We start from the raw sequence: 7,801 nt of genomic DNA on the forward strand, positions 1-7,801 counted from the left end.
CAAAAAAAGGCAGCCGCTCTGAAGCTGATCAACTAACTATAACTATGCAAGTCTGGGCGCCGGGCCCTCGGCTGCCCCTCAGAGCTGCGTTGTTCGGGAGCACCGTGCACGGGCACTCTTGGCCCCCGAGGCTTCTAAGGGCTCAGGCAGCGTTTCCAGTGCTTAGGGGCCCAGCTGCCTCCACATCCAAAGGGCTGAACTCTCAGATCATCGGCCTCTCCCGAGGGCACAGTTGGTTCCAAACCTCCTGTGAAGTTTCACAGGCCGGAGGTGATGCCAAGTGCTGCCCATCGAGAGAGTCGCCCTGTTCTGCCCAGCCCGGACCCAGGCATCCCAAGTGACCATGGGCCGGGATCCCCTGCCAGACCCTGAGGCCCTTGGGTCCTCCCAGGAAAAGGGGGCCTCAGGGCCATCATGAGGGTCAGGGCGGGACCCCCGAGGTCTCGACCAGCCTCTTCTCGTCATGTTGCTGCCCGAGTTGGGGGGGCTGCTCCAGAACTCGGCACTTGCAGGGGGGCCTCTAACTGCACTCTCCTCCTGGCCCTTCTGTCTGGGCAGCTCTGTCCTCAAGCAGAGCCCTTTGCAGCCAGGCCTCCCACCTACTCAGAACATCACCCTAAGGGGATTGTGCACTGGCCTTAGGTCCCACCCCTCATCTGCTGGCCCGTCTGTTTGCATAGGTAAGAGCTCCTGCCTCACCTGCAGATACGCTCACTAATGGTCATAGCATAAGAACCACTTTCAGACATTGAGGACTTCTTAACAAGTCTTTGGTAACAAGTGCAAACAGACATAATTCGTGAATCTGCTCTTTGTTCACTTTCTGGTCCCTACTCCGCACCTGCCACGTTTCCCGGCACCCCATTTGCCCACTTCCTGCTGCTCAGCCTGTACTTGACACCCAGGAGCCATCCCCCTGAAGGCAGATGGATCCTGTTTCCTTTTCCTGGACAAGGAGATAACGGTCCTGTTCTCTGTAGCCCTTTCTTCTGCCACCACAGAGAGATCACCTTTGGTGGCCTCTCTGTGCCTTGTTCACAGAGGCCAGCCGCCTGTAGCCAGGGCCCCTGTACTTGCACAGGTGAGCAGAGCATCCGGCGAAGTGGCCCACTTTGACCAGGGATAAGGAGGAGAGCCCTGGGCAGGGTGTCGTCCTCCAGCTGGCCTGCTGACCCAGTCAAGTCACACCACCTCAGGCTTCATTTGGTCATCCACCAGCCTGTTCTGACTGGTTTTGAGAGCTGCAGAATGGGTCAGGGATCCCAGGCTAAGTCCAGTGCAGACCCCAACTTCACCTTCACCAGCAGAGGACGCTAGTGGGGCAGGGATAAGAGGAAATGACTTTTGACATTTAAACAGGAGACTTGGGCACGCCCAGTCAGTTTAAGTGGGGTATGGGGATTGGCGAACGGAACCTTCCAGAGAAAAGTTGGGCCTCTTTTGCTCTCTTTCCTTGGAGCAGCCTCCTCTGGCAGAAAGCCATCAGGGTCTCTAGCATCTCCTCCTGGCCAAGGCTTTGATGGTGCTCAGCGCCAAAGCAGAAGACGGCCAAGCCCCCAGAGACTTCCTAGCCCCTGCGTGTCCTCACAGGCGTGCCACAGCCTGAGGATTGGTCCTGAGCCAACTACCCTGCCTTTGATACCCGCCCCCTAGGAAAAGATCAGAAGTAGCTGGTTCACCACGTGAAAGAAACTAACAGTTAAAAGAGAACCCAGAGCAGTCTGGATTCTTGTTTGGAGTGCTTAGCTTTCCCAGGTTACTGTGGAGACTGGCCTAGCTGTAGCCTGCCGGTGTCATCACCACCATCTGCAGCTAGAACCAAAATCTAGTGAGCAGCTGATATGTTTCCAGCGAAAGGCCTGGGACATTCCATCTGAGACCGGTTCTGAACCTCTGTCACTCAGCCCAGTAGGGGACCTGCTGCAGCTCTAAAAACCACTTGGCTCTTCAACCCAGAGCCACTCCTCCAAGGAAGCAGGGGCCCCTTGTGGTGTGTACCCCTCGCACGCTGACTACAGTTGTGCAAAAAAAAACCCTTCGCTGTGTTCAGAAGGCCACCTGCTCCCCGGCGGTCACATCTTGCCTCTAGTGTATTTATTATTTGTGCTGGATGGACTCCTCTCCTTTGTTACTTTGCTGTGCAGGCTTGAGTGTACCGTGTACTCTGCAGCTAGAGAATATCTTGGCCTATGTAAGTGTGGCTGGTATAAACAGCTTTATTATTTTAAAAGGTTCCCAGCTTTACTGAGGTTTGGGGGTTGGTGTACTTTGAAAAAAAGGCAAATGACAATGAAGTACGACTATTGAAGGTGGCAGCCCAGCCAATAGACAGAATTACCCCAGAAATCAAGAAGGAAACAGCCTTGGGATACAGATCATCATTTAAAAACCAAAAACCAAAAAGTCAGCAGCCTCTTGATGGCCTAGCTCTGTGAATAACACTTATTTTTTAGTCCTGATACCAGCTACCTAGTTCGCACTGGCCTCGGGAGCCACTCATCAACCTCACCGAGCAGGCAGCTGTGTCAGGGACACACCCACAGCAGGAAGCACATTTGGGGTAAAGTGGCCTCTACGGAGCACAGGCTGGAGCCCACTGGACTAAGAGCAGGCAAAGAAATCCACAAGAGGAATCTAGAACCGAAAAAGCCCACAGGGTTTGGAAAGTAGAAGTGAAAAGCCTGTACCATAACTCGAAAATCGGGATAGTTTTTCTGAACTTTTTCAGTTGTCACCACCCGAAGTGGCAAAGCCATTCCAGATCACATGAAAGGACATCCCCACTTGGGGACAAAATCTTAGTCTGTCTTTTGGTACTGGTTAGATGTCCACTAATAGAGTTTTACAGGAGTCTCATTTGTAAAAGTTCGCATGGGTAACTCCATGTGGGGAGGCCACCCTTGGCTCAGAGGTGTTGAGAATTAAAGCACAGAGAAGACATGTGCTTAGCGCCAGGGGTCGCCCTACAGAGACGAGGCAGCCAGCCGCCCATGTTGGCAAAACACCCAAAAGACACTTCCTGGTGGAAACTTGGCTAAGTTTTTCTCATTTCATTGTGATTCTTCCAAGGAAACGGGAAAGACTGAATTAATAATTTTTCCCTCTTGAACACTTTTTAAAAATAATGAAGTATATCTTTAAGTTTCGGGAGGCATTTCTGCTAAAAAGGCTTCCATAGAACCTATGATGAGTGTTATCCAGAGACGCTGTGCCTCTGGTGGCTGCAGAACACCCAGGCCTCAGGTGGGACGGCTCCCGATCGGAATTGCGCGTTAGCTGACTAATCCTCAATTCTCGCGGCCTTACGATGCAGTGGGTCTGGGAACCAAGTTCATTCTTACCTGCCAAAGAATTACCCAGAAGCACATCAAATGCCAACGCCCCACCTGCACAGTGGAGGTGAGAAATTTTTGTATCCCACAACATATCCCTTTATAGCGTCTGCTGCACCATTTGGAAATACTTTTCACCTCAGGATTTAAATAAACACTGACATTGAGAGTACTGGCATCTGTCATTCATTAGGACATCAGGTGCATGATGAAGTTACCGGACCAGGGTCGGAGTGGAGCTGCCCTGCCGGGAGATAGACCATCATCTTGGACTGAGGCTTTTCAAAAAGGCAGATGTTCTGGGAGGTCACCACACCACCTGACACCTGGATGCTTGCCAGTGTCCTCTGAGGCTGCCAAGCCCTCTGCCCTCAGCTCACACGTCCCCAGACTTTTCCTGGCACTCAGCACTGTGAGCCAAGAGCAAACTTCTGGTTGACCAGAATAGTGGGGTGGGGGAGAAGGTCATGGATGGCCTGAAAGCACAGTTAGTCCAATCTGTGGTACAAAGCTGGGTAAGGCTACCCGGCCAAGGCAGTGGGCAGAGGGAGGAATCCACGTTCCCACGGCAGCTGACACGGTTGTTGCTGGGTCAGGTCTGGAGGGGCATGTCCCAATCACTCCTGCACCGGTCGGATTGAGCTCAGGCTGAGCAGTCCATCCGCGCTCACCTCAGCCCACATCCGGGGGTGACTGAGCTTCTTGTCTAGTGCCCTGCACCTCACAGAACGCCTCCCAACCCCGTTCCCTTCATTCCTCTCCTGTCCCCAGATCCTCGTGTGGTCTCTCCTTTCATCGGTCATTCAGGAATAAGTTACCTTTTCTGCATCCATGTTCTCCCTGGAATGCAAGGACCGGGCTTCGTTCATCTCCATCCTTTACCCCCACAGCACTGAGCCCTCTGCTAGACAAGAGCGTGACCAACAGTTACTGAATCCGTAAGGAACTGCCATCAACAGTCCCGCTGGCCAACTCGGCCAGGGACAGAAGCTCCCGGACCTCCATGGTAGAGGAGGGCCAAGGGCAAGCCTACAAGGGGAGGTTGGGGGAGGATGGAGGTGAGCGGAGCAGTCACTCGATCCTTCCTCCTGCACCCCCTCTTGTATTAATGGTGCCCTCAAGCCAAGTCTCATTCTGTCCAGTGACCAGCGTGAAGTAACGGGAGGTTGGTTCATCCAAGTGCCCAAAACAGCACAGCAGAAGGATTTCTTTGTTCACAGAACAGCCCCTCAGAGGCTTGGTGTCCCTTGGACTGGGGCTGGAATGAGAGAGAACCTACAAAGACACGTAGATGTGCATCCGGGGTGGGGATCTGGGGTCCTCTGTGTCAGGTCCCCACCGCACCGCCCCCCACGTGCTAAACCTCCACGCGGCCCAAGATGCCCGAAGCCTGCTCCAGGTTCTCCTAAGCCCCACCCTCAATCCCAGCACCCTGGCCCAACTCAGTGCTGCAGGCACCCTGGCCCTTGGAGGGGCCACGTCTCTTCCGGACATGGTGCCCCGTGGTGCTGGAGCATCTTGTGACCTCCCCCCCCCCCCAGGTGACTCAAAAGGACACTCTGAGCAAAGGTCAGCCCTTTCGGTTTGAAGATGCGTGGGAAAAATCTGGTGAGAGGAGCCTACCGCCCACAGACATCTGAAAAGCAAATAGAGGGTGAAAACTGTCACCCGAGATGAGAAAACGGACTTTTTTTGAGGGAGCAAGTGAAGCTGAAGCCATGAGAAGCCAGGGGGAACACATAGCTATTATGAAAACCATTCAAAGTGGGTTAGGGTTGAAAGAAAGGTCAGTCTTTTACTTTTCCCACACCCGCTGGGTTCTGAAAAAAAAATGGTGAAGCTGAGCAGATGCGTGATGGCCGACTCGCACCTTTGATGTGTGTCTCTTCCCTCCCCCAGCTCTGTGTGGTTTCCTCACACCTCTGGCCTGAATGTACTGAGCTTATCTCAGCGTTGGCAGCCCCATCTGACGCCCGGAATGAATGAAGTCTTCTCAGCTCAAAAGTGAACAGAGTGAGACAGGCCTCACGAGACCTGAGACGCGTGAGTGTCCTTACAGAAGAGAAGACCTCACTTCCTGGCCAGGTTTCGCTTTGGGCTGGTGGCTTCATGGAATCATTAAAGAGAAAGGGATTTCAGGAGGGCCTCCCCAGCTTTCTGCTCCCAAGGAGCCTCTGAAAGGGAAGGAAAACATTCCTGGGAGGCCCAGACCCCTGCCTGCCAGGTCAGTGGGACAGGTGCTGTCTTCTCCCTGGCATTAGAAAGGAAAGCGAGTGAGGGAGTGTAAGGATGGGAGAGCAAAGAAGGGGTGAGAAAAGAGGGGAAGCAGGAAGGGCCTTCTCAGAGGGTTCGAGGAGGACTGGGCTGGAGGCCAGGTCAGCAGAGGTCACCTTTCTCATTGGAAGAAAGGAGCAGGGGGACAAGGCAGCGTTAGTGGCCAACGCCAGTTACCACATCCAGCGGAGGCAACATTATAGGGGAAGCAACATGGGGCCTGTGCACTAAACACACCAAAGCAGTGACTGCAGACATAGAAAAGATGATCCCGTTCCTTCCTGACTCAAGGCCTGCGTGCTTTCACCCACAGGGCCTGGGCAGTGCCGGCACCATCAGTCCTCCCAAGACACCTTTGCACAAGACGGGGGGGCCCGTGTGTGGACCCAAAAGTCTTCGTAAAAACAGCCCTTCTCCACCAGCAAGGACCCCCATGGCATGGTTGGGTGTTTTCAGAAAGAGGACCCCATGTCTATGCCCTGAGATGACCAGGGGAAGAGGGACGGAGCCAGTCCTAGAGCCTCATCAGTTACCAAGGCTTCAGACATCAGGCTGAATCCCAAGACCGGAAAATCCAAAGACTGACCCCAGGCTCGGTTTTGCCCCAGAGACAAACTCATTAAGTCAGAGGCATTAAGTGTCAGTTCACATACGGCAAGTCCCAAAGAGTTTCTTAGAATAAACTCTTATTTCGGTTACCTGGTGGCCTAGTAAAAGGCAGATACATGGGCACCACCCGTGTCAGCTCCGGTTGATCAGATCCGGTTCATTCACAAGCCTGCCAGATGGTTCTGGTGGAGGGGGTCTGTGGACCCTGCCGAGGTCATTGATGCTGGCTGCTGTGCCCCCCACATTGGTTACAACTTGAGGATAGGGTAAAACGTGCTAATGGATCTTTCTCCTAATTTAACTCTACCAGCGACCCTTAGGTCTTGGAACGTGGACTTCTCCCTCAATCCGTCGGCCCAACCCCTGGGATGCAATGATGGAAATTTCATTCTCCGAGAGGAAGACATTTCTAAACGATCCCCCAGTATAAAACTATTCTAGAGGTAAAGTCTTCTTACAACCACAGTTTTTTAATGGCTTGTATTTGTATTCAAGGGGCATGTTGTTACCTGGCAAGTCATTTATAAGTGGGAAGACATCCCCTTTTCCGAATACAAAGCAGTTCCGTGCATGTCCAAAATGTAAGAATTAGAGAAATCTGAGTTTGGTACCAGTGGATGTGGGTTGGGGGAGCTCAGGTTAAACATGACTTCCTAGGTTGGTCCGTACACAGAAATCAGGAGAATGACCTTGGATGGGGGTGAAATAGCCTCTTTCTTCTAACTTCCAACTAAAATTTCGGTCCTCCCTCAGTTAAGAATATAGACAATATACCACACTAGTGTGTATTCGCAAGACCTGTGGCTTTGTCACTAGTGGGAATGGCAGATGTTTTCTTATTACGTGACGGCTCTTGCAGACTCAAAATAAATATCACTTATGCTCATCTCCACTCTGACATGAAGACTGTCCGTAGACCCGCTGGTAGATTTTATTTATTTAATGCCTTAACAAACAGACACATGTATACTAGTCCATAAATCTGTTTTAATATCGAGAGAATTATATTTCAATATAATTGGTTTCCTTTTGAATCTTACATATTTTATTCATTTTAAAACATCCTGAGAAGGAGGCTTTGTCAGGTTGCCTAAGGGCTGCAAGAGGCAAAAAGGACCATTGGATCTGGCAGGTTTTTATGGGAAAGAAGACGAGAGAGAGAGCAGCCCACTACAGCTCTGTTTCTAATAACAACAGTAGCGTAAATAATTCAATAGGCTCTTTCCATACGTCAGCCAGCTGTTGCAGCAAAGACCCCAAGAGGTGGGGAGGAAGCAAGGGCTGGAGGAGATCCAGACAGAGCTGCCTAGAGAACTGCAGGGTGAACTGTTTGTCACCTTGTCTGGCCTCCTCTGGACAAGGGTGGGGTGAGGAGGAAAGCCACCACCCGGTGTCCTGTGGCCAGAAGATTGCCTAGGCTTGGGTGCAGTGTCCTTGGACCTGCACGCACACACCTGTGTGTGTTTGGGGAGGAGCCCAGGAGAGGGAGCAGGTAGGAACCTTGTTATGGTGAGGATGATGCCATCGTCCCTTGCTGGTCCTCCTCACGGCCCACTTTTGAAGGAGGGGTCAGCAGGGCCTCGGCT

The sequence above is a fragment of the Rhinolophus ferrumequinum genome, chromosome 17, assembly GCF_004115265.2.
Source record: "Rhinolophus ferrumequinum isolate MPI-CBG mRhiFer1 chromosome 17, mRhiFer1_v1.p, whole genome shotgun sequence".
Classification (NCBI taxonomy): domain Eukaryota; kingdom Metazoa; phylum Chordata; class Mammalia; order Chiroptera; family Rhinolophidae; genus Rhinolophus; species Rhinolophus ferrumequinum.